The sequence below is a fragment of the Benincasa hispida genome, chromosome 1 (assembly GCF_009727055.1).
Source record: "Benincasa hispida cultivar B227 chromosome 1, ASM972705v1, whole genome shotgun sequence".
Lineage (NCBI taxonomy): Eukaryota > Viridiplantae > Streptophyta > Magnoliopsida > Cucurbitales > Cucurbitaceae > Benincasa > Benincasa hispida.
In genome coordinates, this window is record NC_052349.1 from 49,564,508 (window position 1) to 49,582,720 (window position 18,213).

At 38.2% G+C, this 18,213-nt stretch overlaps 1 pseudogene; it reads right to left on the reverse strand.

Moving 5' to 3' along the window:
• Positions 1 to 11,936: 11,936 nt before the first annotated feature.
• LOC120077692 lies at positions 11,937 to 17,093 on the reverse strand (annotated as a pseudogene).
• Between the last annotated feature and the right edge of the window lie 1,120 nt (positions 17,094 to 18,213).

Consider the following 18,213-nt stretch of genomic DNA (forward strand, 5'->3'; position numbering starts at 1 on the left):
CTACCTTCGGAGGAGGAGGTGGAGGAAGCATTAAGAAGAAACGATCTGGCCATCTTGGATCCCAAGGAAACTGCGAACACAGAATCCTATGAAGAACCCTCCAGAGTTGCTTTGGAGGAAGTGGTGGCAGAGAAGCAGCCGGAAGTATGGCTGAGGAGAAGAAAAGTAGAAGAAGATCAAAGAAAAGAGGGTTGGAGGAGATGAGCAAGCCCATCCAATCAAGAAAGAGAAGAAGATCAAAGAGAAAGGGACTGAAGGAGACGAGGAAGCCCATCTAAAGAAGAAACAAGAAAGGAATGAAAGAAAGAAACGCGGGCAGGAGGAAAGACGCCTGAAGAAGGAGGAAAAGAGAAGAAAGAGGGATGAGAGCCCAAAATTGGACGAAGAATCCACCTCCGTAAAGGGAGATAAGGGGGAGTCAGCGCAATTGAGAGAATCAGCACAACCTGAGGAGGAAACAATGCAAGTTAGATTGGTTGTGACTGATGATGGAGAAGACTCAGACATAACCCCCTTGATGCGGTGTCACAAAGAGATTGTGCCGCAAGGGTCAATCAACCCGCCAATTTTGAACGATGCTTTAGAAGAGCAGGAGAGGAGAAGAAAAGAGGAGGAAGAAAAGAAAGAGAAAATGTTGCGGGCACAACTAATAATCGCAGAAGGTAGTCGAAGAAGAAAATTACAAGATGAGGAGGTATGCCCCAACAATGAGATATTGGCAGAGGAGGAAAGAAGAAAGCTCAAGGAAGATTAGCGCATTTTGCTGGCCTCGAAGCAGTTTGAAAAAGAATTTGAAAAAGAGTTGAGAGAAGAGGAAAAAGAAGAAAGGAAGAAGAAGGAAGAGAGGGAGAAGAGGCGTCGAGCAAACGTTCAGCGCATAAAAGAGAAGAAGGGCAAAGAAATTGTCGAGAGGAAGAAGGAGGAACAATGCAAGAAAAGGGAAAGGGAACAGAAGCAAAAATTCTGCCTTGCGTTGATGAAGGAGAAAGGCAAAGCAGTAGTGGAGAGCAGCGAGTCTGCGTTGGCCAAGGGACGTCCATCAAGAAAGAAAGAGAACGATGATATGTTGATGGAGATGGGATACACATCTAGATGTGTATAAGAGACAGGGCCAAGGGACGTCCATCAAGAAAGAAAGAGAACGATGATATGTTGATGGAGATGGGATTTTTCCCTGCGCCAACGCCACTACCGAACCTGATCACAAGCGTTGTATTGGAGCATAGATGGGAGACATTTTGTCAATGTCCATCCATCATCATCCCAAAGGTAGTGTGTGACTTCTACAATGGACAACTGCATGGAACCAAGGATACAGTGACATTGCGGAATGGAAAAACTGTGGAGGGAGAAAAGAAGAAGCCTAGCCGGACTGCTCCCATTGCGTTAAAACCTGAGATTACGGTGACTCAAGAAGAAGAAGGAGAAAAAGAAGTGATAGAGCCAGAAGTTGCGTCCACCTCAAAGCCAACAGAAAAGGGGATCATGAGAGTACAGTTGCCACCTTTCCCACAGAGACTCCGAAAGAAAAAGAATGATGAGGTACAGTACCAACACTTCACGACTTTAAAATAATTGCATATTAATATTTCGTTCAGTGAAGCGATTGAGGAGATACCTGCATATGCGAAGTTTCTAAAGGATATGGTAACCAAGAAGAGGGGCACTGGTAAGTTTGCCACAGTGGCTTTAATGAGAGCTTGAAATCAATAATTCCACTGAAGATGAGCAATCCTGGGAGCTTTACTATACCTTGCTCTATTGGAGGACTATACATCGGGCAAGCATTACGTGACCTTGGAGCCAACATCAACTTAATGCCTTTGTCGATCTTTAAGCAACTGAATGTGGGGCAACTTGCGCCCACGGCTATGACTCTCCAACTAGCAAATAGATCTCTGGTGCATCCAAAGGGGAAGGTGAAAGACGTGCTGGTTACCATCGACAAATTTATATTACTAGTCAACCTCATCATCTTAGATTACGAAGCTGACAAAGATGTGTCCATCATCCTAGGGCGACCATTTTTATCAACAGGTCCTGCCCCAGATTGATGTGCACAAAGGAGAGATCACTTTGAGCATAAATGAATAGAAGCTCAAGTTTAAAATCATTCGTGCCATGAAGTTTCCTGACGAAGAAGACCTGGAGGACTCCCCAAATTAAAAAAAGAATTTTCTTTAATATGTTATTCGAATGGACGCAAGATAAAGATTAACGCACTGTGCTCACCAACGTAAATGCATCTTCGCAGAGGACGGGCAACAATGCATACATCCCCGCACACCCCTTAACTAAACACATATATGTAGGATACCTCAAGATAGTGCATTTAACTAAGGATGGGCAAAGGACATATACGCGCGCAACACACCCCTCAGCTCAATACAATCGAGTTGGGTGAACGCAAAGTGTATCTCATTGGTTCAAGATGCGTCCATTATCTCCTTACATACTTGTTGTTAATTATATGGAAAAAAAAATTCATCAACGCAAGTTGTCATAACTTGCGGCAATAAATTTCCCTTTATTTCTCATTCATTCACCATTTAAAGACTAATGCATTAATTACAGAAAAGTTCAAAGAATTAAAGACAGTGCAGAAACAAATGCAAAGGAAATAAATCAAGAATCAATTCATAAATTCATGAAACGAATTAAATGTAGAAGTAAAGACAAAATTCAAGAATTCAATAAGACAGAAATTAAAGAAAGCATTAAACATAGTTGTGAGATATGGACCGAAAGAAGCGTTTTCTTGAATGGGCGCAATCCACATCCCTGCAGGCAGTTTTGCTTGCCTGCCCGATGTCCTAGGGACATTTTTCCTTTCCATTGGATCCCGGGGCTTCTGAATTGCTAGGCAACGTTCCTGGTGCTCTACTTCTCATCTCAGATGCCAGCTGGCCCACTTAGATCTCTAAATTCCTAATTGAAGACGCCTGTGTTTGCATAACTGCGTCATTTTTGTCGCTGTATTGTTTTAGCAGGGTCTCCAACGAGCTTCCAGAAGTGTTAGAAGATGAGGGTTGCTAGTGTTGCAATTGCCTTGGTTGCCCTTGATTTGAATTATAGTGAAAAGGAGGATTCTCTCGACTGCCACCTTGATGGTTGATAGGCCCCCCTTGGTTTGGGTTACCTCCCCAACCGAAGTTAGGATGGCTCCTCCAGCCAGGATTATAATTGTTGCTAAAGAGGTTGTTCTGGATGGCGCATACTTGTTGGATGTTCGATAGGCACATTTTCGCTACGTGAGCCCCTCCACAATTAACGCAACTTATTGCGGCCACTTGAGCCGGCACAGCAGGTTGCGCTAATTGTTGAGAGATGGCTCCTTGATTGATTGCCATCGATTGAAGGATGGAGGTCACCGCGGCCATCTGAGCGGCCAATGTGGTCATTGTCTCCGTAAGGACAATGGCAGTTTCGTTCTTTCTTCTTTTGGCGCCTCGGCCTCCATACCCATCATTAATCCAATCATCCATGTTCTGCGATATGCGGTCAAGGATGACCTTAGCCTCAGTATACGTTTTGTCCATAAAACCTCCTGTCGCGGAGGCGTCAGCAACAACCTACGTTGATCGGTTCAGGCCGTTATAAAACTCCATCAAGACGCAATCGGGGATCCCGATATGCGGGCAGTTTTTCACAAATCTTCTGAATCGAACCTAGGAGGTGCCCAGGGTCTCATTTTCCATCTACTCGAAGTTAGCACATCCTTTCGTCGCCTTGCGTTGAAGGCCGGGGGAAGAACTTTTTCAAGAATCGCTCCAATAGTTGATCCAATGATGTAATTTCATTCGGCTCCAGTGAGTGAGCCCACCTCTTGGCTTCGTCCCTCAAGGTGTAAGGGAACAAATACAATCTTATATTCTTCGAGGTTACGCCAGGTAACGAGAAGTTGCTGCACATTTCGACAAAGTTGGTCAGGTGGGCATGTGGGTCTTCACCTTGCAGACCCCCAAATTGCCCTGCATTTTGGATCATTTGTAGCATGACCAGCTTAATTTCGAATCTTACGTTCTCCTCGACAGTCGGCCTCGAAATCCCAAGCAAAAAGTCGTACAGGTTGGGTGCTGCATAATTCCTCATGGGAATGTTGCGATCAGCTGCCAGGAAAACAGGAACCTGCACTAGTCTAACAGCCCCTTGATTTATGGGAACCGCATTGTCATTATTATCGGCCATGCTTGCTGCCTTCTTTCACCTTGTCCAATTCTGACGTGCCCATGCATGAAAGGTATGCTCGATCTTAGGCTCAGCTTCGAATTTTGGTTCAGCACCAGTACTCATAAACCGTCAAGCTGCTCTCTACGTTAAACAGCCAGTATAACGAGATTTGTCCTGCAAAATACCACAAACACACTCAAACAATAAATCGTTAACCAATCCTCGGCAATGACGCCATAAACTTGATGAACGCAAAATTGATGCGATGCTTAGATGATGTGCTACAAGCTCATGTTGTCATAAACTTGTTGACAATAAACTTATAACACGAAGTTGATATATATAAAATCATAGTATGAGTTCATGTTATACTACTTCTAGATATGCGTAAATTATGAGAACCTTGTAGTATACTATGCGTTGTCACAAGTTTCCTTGTGTTGGAACCAAGTATAATTCCACCGCAAGTTTCTCGGTGTGATCCGAGGTCGAACACATGGACTGTTTGAGGTTATTGCATTATGTTTGTGATATATGCAACCAGGTTTTTCAATTTATAAAAGTGAGTTGTGTACAAGTATTAAAATATGCGGTAAAGTAAAGTAAAGCAGTAAAATGCGATAATAAAATAAAGTGCAATAAACCTAAACTAAGATGATACAAGGTACAGGTTTCATAATACAAGATATTGAGGTTGAGGCGGGCTGTGAAGATTATACAAAGATCGTGTAATGTGATGGCAAGTCTTATGTGTTAAGCAGAAAAGAAAAGATAACTAATATAAACAGCGCAAGTTTCTTAATTGCGTTAATGATATAATTATGGTTCCGCTTTTCCCTTAGCGTACACCTCTCGGTGATCGGCTGCATTCCCACATGTCTGTGGTGAAACAGGGACGAACATAATGAATGCAATGTTGCTTCCATGTCTGGAAGTACTACTCACTCTAGTTAACGCATTCTTCTAACTTTCTCTCGATAGATCAGAATGACATCTTCACTTATGCTCTCACAGGTGAAGATGCCGTCTAGCATGCCTTAGCTAAACGCATTTATCTTTTTAGCACATATTAAGTTACTCGTTTAATCCATATTAATTACCAAGGGATTAAGAAGACTTTATGAAGAAAATGATAAATGGAGGAATGGAAATAGACAAAGAAGGGAATATGAAAACAATCGAGACATTCAATATTTCTATTCAGTCTGATACATGATTTGTGAATGAAGAGATAAAAAAGATGAAATACAGTGATGAATAGAGTTAGAAACAAATACAAATAAACGCCAACATCTCGGCGCCGATCTGGATGGAGATTTGCTTGTCTGTGTGGATAGATCGTGTGGAAGGATGAGCTTCCCTCTCAGGCTTGCTCAACCGATAGCAAGGATCTGAGTATAGAGCTTCGCGGCGGGGATCTGACAGAATAGCACTAAGACTCACCTCTCGGCCTTGTCTCTTTTCTTTCCGAATTTCTTCTTATCAGTACTTAGCTCAGCTTCTCTCTCAATAATATAGCATCAATTAGCCCCGTATCAAGTATATCTTTCTCTGAATTCTATGGGATATTTATAGGTGAAAAGCTTCGACTCTTAGCTTGTAGACCCACCTTTTGTTATGGAAATTCCGAAGATGGTGGGATAATTATTCCTCCTATGATGCAATCAAACCGTCAAATCTGCACAACCATTGGTTGTACACGTGGCACAATCCTCCACATTTGCGTTGCTCAGTTGAATCTTTCGATCGGGTGTTCGCATGTGGTGTTGTTTTTATTACCACATGCGGTTGACATTCAGCTTTGGATCGACTGTCGCCTTGCACTGTCATTGCGTTGATTGTCTCTTTATTGTGATTCGATGGGCGCAATGTGACAGAGATGCGTTGGTCGATTCAACTTGAGCCTTGATCGCAAGCGGTGACTTGGTTTCCTGCAAAATAGAGTAGAAATCTTCTTTTCTTCCATCTTAATGATGTTAGTGGGTGTAATTGCAATAATTCATAATTATTGTATTCCTGAGCTAATTTTCATACAATCGACGCATATTTACTTAGTTTTGGCCGCAATATCTGAATAAGGTAGCATATCTTGTATTTCTATAAGTTATCACACCTCCAAATTTAGATATATGGTTGTTCTCAAGCATATCTTCTACTAAGGGAATAATGCTCAATTCCTATCCTATATTTTTGCATCAATTGGTTGCTTCGAATGTTACACTTAGGCACATTACTTAACATCGCAATTTCTTCCTATCCTTGCTAATTCGTAACAAGCCCTACTTTATTCTTCCATATAACAAAATTCTGCTCAAAGATGCTTTTGTAGTTTTTAAAATAGAATGTTTATCTCTTCTTTGTTGAAACAACTTGATATATCTACATACAGTGGTCAAAACTTTTGCGTCATTTACTAGAGACTTTCGGTCATGGTTACACTCTTCATTTTGGCTTGTTCCCACGGGTGTCATGCGAACATCCAACTACGGTTGTGTGCCAATTTCAACTTATCACACCTCGGCCCAGACCACCCTCTTAGCCTAAAGAAGGGCGTGACTGCAGCAGTTATCAACCCTTTGGCTGACACTTGCTACCTAATAACTCTTACGGAATAACTCTGATACCAAAATATAACTTATATCAAGCGGAATATCTTTAGGCCAAAATTTATTAATTCAGAAACATAACATATTTAGAGTCATTACAATACTAGATTCACAAGTCCCAAAACCCAAAAACCCTAGTCCCTATATGAACAACAGTAACATGTATACAATATTAATAGTAACCACCTAACAAACAGGTTATAAATCTCGTTATCCTTTAGTGGCAGAGCAGATGCAGAGCTATCTTCAGAGGATTTGACTGTTACCTGTTGGGGGTGGGAAAAAGAAAACATTTGAAAACGGGGTGAGCTTGCACCTAGTGAGTGACTTAAGAAAGATAATTGATTCTCATGCAAAATCTCAATAAAGAGTTTAACTGAAATATAAGCTTCTACAGTACTTGTATTGCAGTATAAACATTTTCCAAGCATGAACATATAAAGCTGTTTTAATCATAAAACAGTAAAACTCTTTCTCAGTTGAGGATAACCTTACTATGGATAAATCATTGGCGTGAGTTTCTTCTAGGTCAGGAAGTCACTCGTCGCCACAATTGCAAACAGAACACTGGTGAATTGAACAGTTAGCAAATTCGTACCCCTAGTGGCCTATTCTCTAGTAGCTGATTCTAGACCGGCCTCCCACTCTCTTATGCAGCTACTTCGAAAAAATAGTCTATTATGGCTATGTAAAGGGACCGGCTTCCCGGAAAGGTTAATGCTTGCACGAGATTCTACAACCGAAACTACTGGTAGTCCGTGAACCGCCAACCATCGTACTGTAAAAATAGGATAAATTTTATCGAGAGTCATTTGGTCCTCCTAAAAAGATCTACTAAATTCATCGAGTTGTTCCAAAGAATCAAAACGGCCAGTTATTAATGGAATTCCTTGTCGGCTCTCTTCGATGCTAGCAACCGCGTTTGACCCTTTTCCGCGCTTCTTTCAATTTCCTTACATTCTAGCTGAAAGAGAGACAAGNAGACAAGATGTTTTTAGTGGTGTTGGAGGGGCTTGTTTTCTGGCAAATATTTTGATTAGTTGCGGCTAGTTGACTTTTCCTTCCTTTCGTACCCCACGGAGCGAGAAGCCCAGGGCGAAGAATGGAGAGTTTATTAAAAATCCGCACTCAATTCACTACGTTTGCTGCCTATGATAATTATGAGATGATATCCTTCCGAATGGGATAAGATAATTCGTACTATTATTTAGTATTTTCTTTGATTTCATTTCAGAAATAATTTGAAAATAAAACAGCAAGTACAAAAATGAGTAAAAACCCCCAGTAAAGACTGGTACGAATCAATTCAACATTTTGTTCGTTTGGATTTGATTGTGTCATAACTCTCTCATTCGGATTAGGTTTATTGTTGGATGAATTGCATTGCTGATATTGACCCTAAAAAAGAAATGGTAGGTACAGCTAGTCATGACAGGGGTGTTAGAGACATTTTTTACGCTCGAGGTTGTAGGATGTTAGTTCGACTCGACTCATTTATTTCTCGATTTCCTACCACGCTTCTTCTTAGCTTCATGTTCATTCAATTCCAAAACAATTTCGTTCAATTCCGATCATTCGCTGATTTCAATTCATTTTCTTCTTGAGTTCGTTGACCGCGTAAGGGCAATCCATCTTGATGATGAATTCCACGATAACAAGAAATCGAAATGAATCGTTCCTCAAAAAGTAGCATTCGTAGAAACAAACGCTCTGTTTTCCGTCGGATCATAAAAATAACCCCCTTGTGTACCTTTAGGGTTGCCTACAAAGAGGCGGCGTCAGTTTGTTGGAATGCTCTAGATGCCGTCATGGAAACAAAGGTACCCTGTGGACAAGGAAAATAGGCACGCCACGAAACGGTCCAAGGTAGACTCTTGAAAGGCAATGGAAAGGCGTGACAGATTTCATTTATTCGGACTCCATTAAGTAAGTAATAATAAACCAAGACTAACTCAGTATCTTCACAGAACCATCCTTGAAGCTGAACCAAGTTCTTGTGCCGTAAACAACCCACCATTGTTTCAAACTCTGTGGTTCAAGGATTGTGCACGCAATCAATTCCATTTGCCCTCTCAAACCTTTTAATAGCCACTTCTCCACCAGATGGAAGAAACCCAAAGGTCTTAAATTGCCATTTCGGGAGTTTGAACACCATCCCATTTTAATCAAAAAGAAAACCCGGTCAATCCCAACACCAACTACTAGTTAAGAGAGGACCCTTTTGCTCAATCTCTGACTCTACCTACATGCACGTGGTCATACTAAGTACCGTCATACCTTAGGTACTTCTGCTTAGATACCTTCTCAAACATCCTTCAGTATCTGGTTGGTTTGGTACCTTCTCAAATGTCCTTCAGTACCAATAGATACCTTCTCAAATGTCCTTCAGTATCTAGTTGGGCAGATACCTTCTCAAAGGTCCTTCGGTATCGCGTTTAAGTAAAACTAGTCATAAATGACTTTCTCTTTAAAGCATGTAAAGTATAACACATATAAAAATATGGTTTTAAAGGTGAGTATATTTAACACATAAATCGCTTTTCAACAATTTTTCACACATGCATGTGTTTAAAACATAATCCATGATTTTCTTGGAAATTACTTTGTAAAACTTGCTGGCATGAGAATAATCTTTTAAAACATGCTTTCTATAACACGTTGTAATCAAACATTCTAAGCAAATGTTTTAGTCAAAACGTTTTAGCCAATCACCTTGATTGCTTAGGAGTTTTTCACTCTAATAGCTCCCTTTTCTACTTCGGGCTCCCTTTTCACCCCTAGAATTCAGATTCAACTTACAGCTCAAATTACTCACAGTTCTAAATCTTATTTTGAAATACTTCCTTCTACAAAAATATTCTAAAATGTCTCAGGAAGTTGTATAAACGTTATACTATTTGTAATAAAATGAGTTTAGTCAAACAATTGTTGTTTACATCTTTGGCTTAAATTTTTATGAGATTAAAGAGGTTCAGATAGGCAGTAGGTATCACAAAATTGTGGTATTTGCAGTCCTTAACGCACGCCTCCCCTCGGGCTCAGAAGGCGGGCTCAGGGCGGGGTGTAATAGCTACATCTCAATGTTGTGCACCAATTTCTCAAAGATTGTGGTAGGTAATGACTTCGTAAATAAGTCTGTCCGATTATCCTTCGAACAAATTTGTTATACAATGATGTCACCATTTCTTTCAAGATCATAAGTGTAGAAAAACTTTGGTGAAATACGTCTTGTTCTATCTCCTTTAATGTATCATCCTTTGATTTGGATTATGCAAGCCGTGTTGTCTTCGTATAATATTGTTGGAATATTTTTATTAAAAGATAAACCACATGTTCCACGAATGTATTGAGTCATTGATCTAAATGCCATACATTTAATCATAGTCCCACAAAGCATGCTCCTCATGAACACCATATCCTAAAAGCATTGCTTTCGAACCTCTAGAAGAGAGGCTTCTGTCCTTTGCTATTACCTTCGACCATGGAGATTGGTACAAAAACCATTTTTGGATCGTTTTTAAATTTCTCTGAGAAGCTTCAAGATCCTATGAAATTTTCAAGGCACTTCTTGTCCCTAGATTCTAGATTTAAATATTTTTTGGCTTATCTTAGTTTTATTTGTATTTTATTTAGTTCTATTGCCAAAAAAAATATAAGGATTAAATGTGTTATTTATAAAGGAAATTTTCACAGAAAGAAAAAATGTCAAACAATTTACAGAAATAAAAAAAAAACACTTATAGACATTGATAGACTTCTATCAGCGTCTATCACATGATATCAATGATAGATTTCTATTAGTTTCTATCACTAATAGATACTGATAAACTTCTATCAGCCTCTATCAAAGAATATTAAATTTTATTATTTTGTGTAAATAGTTTCCCTTATTTTTCTATTTTTGAAAATCTCTCTATTTATAACCTAAATTTCACTATACAAAGTCCTAAGAATCCCATATACGTACATAACTGGTTGAATTGGTTTGGTGCTCGATCTTCTGTTCGGTTCCAGGAAACTATAGAATGAACCGAGAATCTACTTTCAACTGTCATATTGTTTTGGAAGGAAACCTTATATTCTATTATGATATTCCAAAATTATGTTTTAACGAGGCTTTGCATTATTCTTCTGCTAGGAAAAGTTGATAGAAATAAGGTTCCGATACGATATCAAACTTCTTTTTTCAAATAACCATCTATGTCTTCATGGCTCTTGTGGGGGATAACTATAGGGGTTGATTATTGGATAGCATTTTAAGATCTTTATAAGGGCTTGGATTGGATCTATGTTCTTTTGCAAGTTTTAGTGCCCGTGACCAATGAAATTTTGAAACTTTGTGCATCTATTTGGTGTGTGGAAGATAGAAAGATCTCAGATCAATGAGAGTAATTATGAGAAGGTAATATTTCTATTGCATCAAGATGGTCTTATGAATGATGTTGTTTCAGCATTTCAGGATTTGAAAAGTATATGCCTTTGCCCATCTTACAATTCTCTCATCCATGGTTTTGGTGCAAGAGCTAAGTTTGAAAATGTTATATTTTTCATCAATGAGATGAAAGAAATCAACATGACAAAAAATATTACTTCAAGCTTATTTGAAAATGAAGAATTTAAGTGACTCAGAACACTGTTCTCTAAAATATGAGAAGACACCAAACCTGATATAGCAATCATTGGAATTCTATTAGATGAAAATGTCAAAAGATATGATGGAATCGGAAGTTTAGAGGCAGGGTCGGGGAGAAGGATAGACTTGCTTTCTAGAGCCGTGGAGATGAACACAGACTAGCTTGTTTTAGCTCCATTTGGAAAAGGGAAATTCCTAAAAAACTGCAAAAATAAAATTTTGACTAAAATCCCGATAAACTAGCTTATAACTGGAAAATAAAATTTGGACGCATGAAGAACTCATTAATCTAGTTTATGAAAAGCAGGGGTAATTGGACTGAAATCCAAATAACTAGCCTATATCTATATCAAAAAATTTTACTTTTTAAGGGATTTGACCATCCATCAACAACCGAGAGAAGATTTGCATGAAAACCTTACAGTGGGGAAATTTATATGTTCATAATTTGTTTTTGTGTTGTAAATTTGGTGAACTTTTTAATGGTTATTACCTCACTTGAACCAACAAAAATTGCAGTTGACAGTTTAACTGGTATCCTTCTCTGTTAAAGCCCTAAAAAACATCTCTATTTCCTTCAATAATCTTTTATTCTTCTGTGAATCTAATTGAATTAAGTGATTAAGATACTCACAAACTTCTCCCAGATCGTCATCCACGTTAGCAAACACATTCCAAATTTCTTTCTCTGTTTGAGTAGCCTCATCATTCTCATAGTAGATCTGCTTCCCGCAAGTCTGCATAGAAGAGCCCAAGCTTATATTAAACTTTCTAAATTGATAATTAAGTTAATAAATCAATTACTATTAAAATGAGTAGAAAGTATATTTGAATAGGCAAAATATGAACCGTAGGTTTCTTTTTATTTTTTTCTTTTCTTTTGGTTCAATAATGCATGGGGGTGGAAATTCAAACTTGACCATTTAGTGGAGGTTATAATGCATTAACCGATCTAGCGTTTCAAAATGAGTTGATATCTTTCCTACGATTTAAAAATCAATATGTTTAATCTTGGACGCCATAAACAATTAGTGTAAGTACTTAGAAGGTCGAAGAATTGGACAAATTTCGAGCTCTAGAAACATCATCTGAAGAGCCAAATTTAGGTTGGAAGTGTGGTCAGCCAGCATGAATCCGGAGTTCAATAGCTGTCGGAAAAGAGACACCATCTCCGGGCTCAAATTATTGGTTGTGACATTATCGATTATTCCAGAAATGCATGCTTCATTGAATATTGACCGCATCCAGCCAATCCTTCTGCAACTTCAACAATGCCACTGCTACGTAAATCGCAGGTCAGTTTCCAGCAAATGCATTTGAAGCCAAACATGGACGAGAGATGGAAGCTGCCAATTCTTCAACGATAATCCTACACCACTTGTTCTTTACAATAACCCTCATCTCCTGCATATCCATTTCTTTCCATCCTAAAACCATTGATAAACACAGGCTACAGTTTGTAGCAACACGATGGTCACAGTATACAACCAAGCCTTCCAATGTAGCAATCATTGACGTAAGGTAATTTGTGGTACATCTGAGCTCCGCCTGTTTGCTAATTCTCTGATCTGAAAGCTGAGTGAACAACTCGAACAGGAAATATGAAGCCACGAGTTTAACCGAAGTAGATCCAAAATGCAAGAGCCTACACAAATCATGGCAGGAAATGCAAATGAAAGAGAGCTGAGTTCCATTGGATTGACCAAGGTTGTTTTGCCAATCGCCAGCCCCGGGCAGAACAGCCTGACGACTGAAAAAAAAAAGTGAGAAATACGAAGAACTGAGTTGGATCTTTAACTTTAACCAAAAACCAGCAAACTTATATCTGAAAAATGGTTGCATTTGGTTGGGACACTAACCTTCTCATCGAAAAGTAAACAAGGAAAATGACTAGAATTTTAGTTTTTCCCATGTTCGTTCCCTCATGATCATCAATTAAAGCAGGTCCTTTTGAGCAAGCTTCATGCAATACAGACTTGGTTGCAGTTGCCACGGAAGTGTGGAAAAAAGTACGGATTTTGAAGCTTCAGTGAGTCTTCCATTTGTTGAGTGATGCAGAATCAAGGATAAAATAGCAACAACTAACAGATTTTCAGGAGTCCACCTATCCGTTACATCAGTTGGAGAAATCCAGTCAAGCAGCTTCCAACGAAAAAGGAGAATTTTACCATGATTGCTTAAAACTATGACTAAGCAAAAACGATTGACACTATACCATCTATAAGAACACTGAATGTTGGTCACCTTCGCAGTCACCGCAAGCCTAGCTGCATCGTCGGAAAGCATTCCAGAATTCCCTAATTTCAAAACGCTGAAAACCAACAGTAAGATAGCTTTAAATGTCTGTTTAGAGTATGAATTTTTAGTATCATAAAAGAGGAGCTTTATTGCATTTCCTATGCCATGCACGTGTAATTGATCTGCAGAACTTGGAAAGATATTCACGATAGTTGACACAAAATTCACCACCGAAATGACATGATGTTCGACACCTTCCTCAACCAGTTGTTCCAACAAGCGAATTAGAATGATTCCCACATAATTTTCTCCTTCGGCAATTAATTCGGCAATTTCTTGTGCACCAATAAACTGATTGTGGATGGTGGTGGTACCAGTCCCATTTGGGCCAAGGATTTGGCATATTTTCAAAACCTGATAACATTATGGATTTCTGATTTTCTCTTGCTTAAACAACCATACTAGTGATGATCTATGAATCCTTGAAGAATGCATATCCCATTCACTTTCAGTCACCAATTGGAATGGTATTCTCTCGACTTCTGAATCATAGGAAGTGTGGCGACTAGCATCAGAAATAGACCTACAAAACCCATATATATTCACCACTTGTGTGACTATAAATGGGTCATAGTATCCACATAATAAGCCACTTTTGCTGACAAGTCTGGCAAAGAGGTATTCATGTGGTGAGTACATAAACAACAGATATAAGAAAGAAGAAACAAAAGTGTGTTACCTATCATCATGTAATGAACTTGCATATAGTAACAACAAAACAGCGAACGGACAAGAAGAAAGATCCGAGCCATTGGAGCTTTCCTGTCCGAGTAGAAACAGTAAATCAACTGGATCAGATGGCAAAAATGATACATGTTCTCTAATGCATTGTGGAATCATTTCCGAAGATGACATCCACCAGAGAACTAAGCATTAGATACACTCTCCATTTCATCTTTTCATAAGGAAATGAGCCTATATAAAAGAGAAACTCAACCAACAAGCAGATAAAAATGTGTTTGCAAAATCTATGGTCCTGATGTTAGGATTTTGGAGCAAAATCGAATGAAAAGTTTCCAATACCCCCAAAACAAGTTCCTCTTCAGTTGCATTGATAGTTGCTAAAAGCCAAGGTAGTAAATGTGTTGTACATACATCAAGTGCACAATTTTTCAATTCTTTGGTGATAGAGTCGTCCATGATAGTATTGACTTGACTATATATATAGAACTCCTTGAGAAGGTATAAAGAATGTAAAAGTTGACCTGGTTGTGTTTCGAACATACTGAGACAAAATAAAATTACATGTTCTAATACTTCTTGAATTGATGTTGCTAGATGTGGCACCCTATGAGATAGAGACTTCATATTCGTGACCAAGATTGCACAGGTTGTTGCAAATATGTCTGGATGTATGTCCATCTCCCCAGTCACATTCTTACGGAGCATACTCGTCAAAATAAGAAGTAGTTCTTCAATGTGAGATACAACCACTAGTCCAGAACACTGAGAAATGCATTTTAAAATGAGACCAAGTGTTTGGCTGTGAATTGGATGGAAAGGAACTTCAGCAACATGACCCAACACTAGAATTAGTGTTGCAAATCGGATTACAAGCCTTTGATTGAAGGGAAATTTAGCACTTGAAAGAAGATTAAGGGCCTGAAGACAAGCCCTTGCTAAGGGATCCTTACCTTCAGCAATGTGCAAAGGCATATGTTCTATTTTGAAAAAAGAATGTGTAGTTTTCATGTATTTAACAACACAAAAATAGCTAGATATCTATGACCTTGACTAGTTTTCATGTATTTACCAGCATAAAAATAGCTAGATATCTACGACCTTACTTGAACAGGAACTATTTTATAGGTTGTACATACATGTCCTTGAGTTCTTAAAAAAAATAGCTAGATATCTTTATCTCTAACAGATTATGATTGTTCAAGAATTTTCAAGACTACGATTGGGATTTGTTTCATAGGTTGTACATTTGTGTCCTTTCGATCTAAAAAAATAGCTAGATATCTTTATCTCTGATAGATTATGCTTGTTCAAGAATTTTCAAGACTACGATTGCTCACCTGAAAATTGTTATATCTCAAATACATAATCCACTATATTTTCTTCAACCAATAGTTGGTTTGGCTGGATGGAAGTTCCTTCTGAGGACAAATAGCAAATTATTAGCTCCAGAGTGTTAAGTTGGTGATCTTTGTCTGACGAAAGCAGAGGACCTTTGATAGCCTCAACAAACAAAATATTCAAAGGGAGTTTATCTGCTTCCTTCTCGTTAAACTTTGAATAGTATTCATGTTCACTCCCCTAGAGCCCTCTTTGAGCCAGATAAAAGAAGATGAGAAATGAGAAGCTTGGCTTCATCTATATGCAAATGCAAACATTGAAAAATACCACCCAAACTCGTGTACCACCAGCTACAAATTATAAACCAGAAAGAAGATTTAGCCATCATGTTCGGTCTATAAAACACAAAAAAAGTGGTTTTGAAGAAGTTGACAAACCTACATAATTCAATCAGACATCATCATTTTGAGTCTTCATGAGCGCCTCCAGAGATAGGAACAGAAGTTATGGGCAAAATGCAGAGAGAATATCATTTTCAGTGCTATGGTTAGATGCATATTGAATTGTGGACAATTTATATAGAACAAAGAGGATCTCTCCCCGTATCTCCTCGCTGCATATGAAGAGTAATTCAGAACTTGTCATAAAAAATGCATATGTGTAGTACAAAATAATTTGCTTCTTTCGAATTATTCAGTTTATCACCATGGTAATTCAAGGCCTGGCACGAAATTTGACACGAGGCCATCGTTGTTCTTAATTTGGCCATGGAAATTTGTTGTCCGATAGTTTAAAAGCATTCCATAACAATGAAGCTAAAAGGAACAAATGAAAAAAAAAAATCACACTCTTTTGACAACGAAATGTGCACGAATCTAGAACAGTAGAACAAACAAGATTACCATATACACCTGACAGTGGCTCCAAGACAACGCGCCAGAAGAAAGCCGATCCGAAACTCTGGCGATAAAGTCGTCGCAAAGAGATCCATCACCGTTAACTTCAGTAACATCACAGAGGTGACGAACAAGATCAGTGACTTGGCGAGCAATGGCGTCATCGTCGAAGGAGCAGAGTACAACGACGAAGGGAGCGACAGTGAAGGGAGAATGGAAAGTGAGGAAGGTCTAGAGGAATGGAGGCTGAGAAAGAGCCTGGGAGAACTAGGAGTGTGCGTAAGAGACATGAACTGTGGGAGAGAGGGGATCAGAGATGAGATTGGAGAAGCAGAGAAGGCAAATGGTTCCTTCTTCCTTCATATGAAGGTAGAGCGATGATCGGTGGCCATGAGAGCATGATTTTGGAGGAATGGATTGATCGTCCTCTTCTTGCGCTGGTTCGAAGTCTGGATGACCGCACAACATCTCTCGGAGTAGGGTTTCAAAATTTTGTCCCTGTAACGGTCGAGTTTTGCACTATGTTTCTTGTTGTAATAAATAACAAACAAATCATACATGGAATTGGAAAATACTCTCTAGTCAAAGCTGGAAATGATATATATTTTTATTTTTTAAAATATTTACTTTAAAAAATGGTATGTAAAGAGTTGGGGATTATGTGCTTATGTGCACCTAATCATTGCTCTTTGAATTTTTCTCATGGCCGACATTGAATTCATATTCTATATTCTTCTTCTTTTTTACTAAAATAGAAAAAAAATCATATTCTCTCTAGTTGAATTCAAAATTAATATAGGTTAAATTGCAAAATTTTCTCCATAGTATGTGTTTAAAAACTTAGAATTTAGTCTCTTTGATTTGACAAAATCTCATGAATGTTTTCTATGTTTGACAAAATCTTCCTAAATAGTCCCCATCGTAGGGACTAATTTTTTAGAGTTTTATCAAATTATAAACACTAAATTCTATTATAAATCATAAAGACAAAATTGACTAGATGGTGTGTTGGTAATCTTTTCGAAAGTACTTCAAATAAAAGCATGTAAGCATTTTAATTGCTCGAGTAGAAATTTTATTTTATATTGTAAAAGGTGATTTTGGTCATTTCAAAAGCTTTTTGAAATTCAAGTATAAGATGGGTGTTTGTTTGATCTTCAAAATTTCGAAATAGACCTTTTATGTCTCTAAAAAATCAGAAATTATTTAAGTATGAGTTTGGTGCGCAAACTCGAATTAATAAGTTGAGTTGGTAAAAATTTTATGTGAAGTTAAAAAATTTCTAGAGTTGAGTTTGGTTAGTAAGATTATATTTGGGGTACAAAGTTAAGTTATCAAGTCAGGAGTATCTAGTGTAGTTTTTTGTAACTTAAAAAAGTATAATTGTTAGCTATTTTTCTTTACTCAACATTTTGTTCAAACATTTGATTACACACCTACTTTCTTGAAATTTCAACACTCAATTGATATGTCAACTTAAAAACTTCACATATATTTTCTAATTTTCTGCTTGTAATCATTGTAGTTGGGATAGATAAAATAATCTTGTTTCATACAAACAACAAAATTATAATATATTTTTACATTA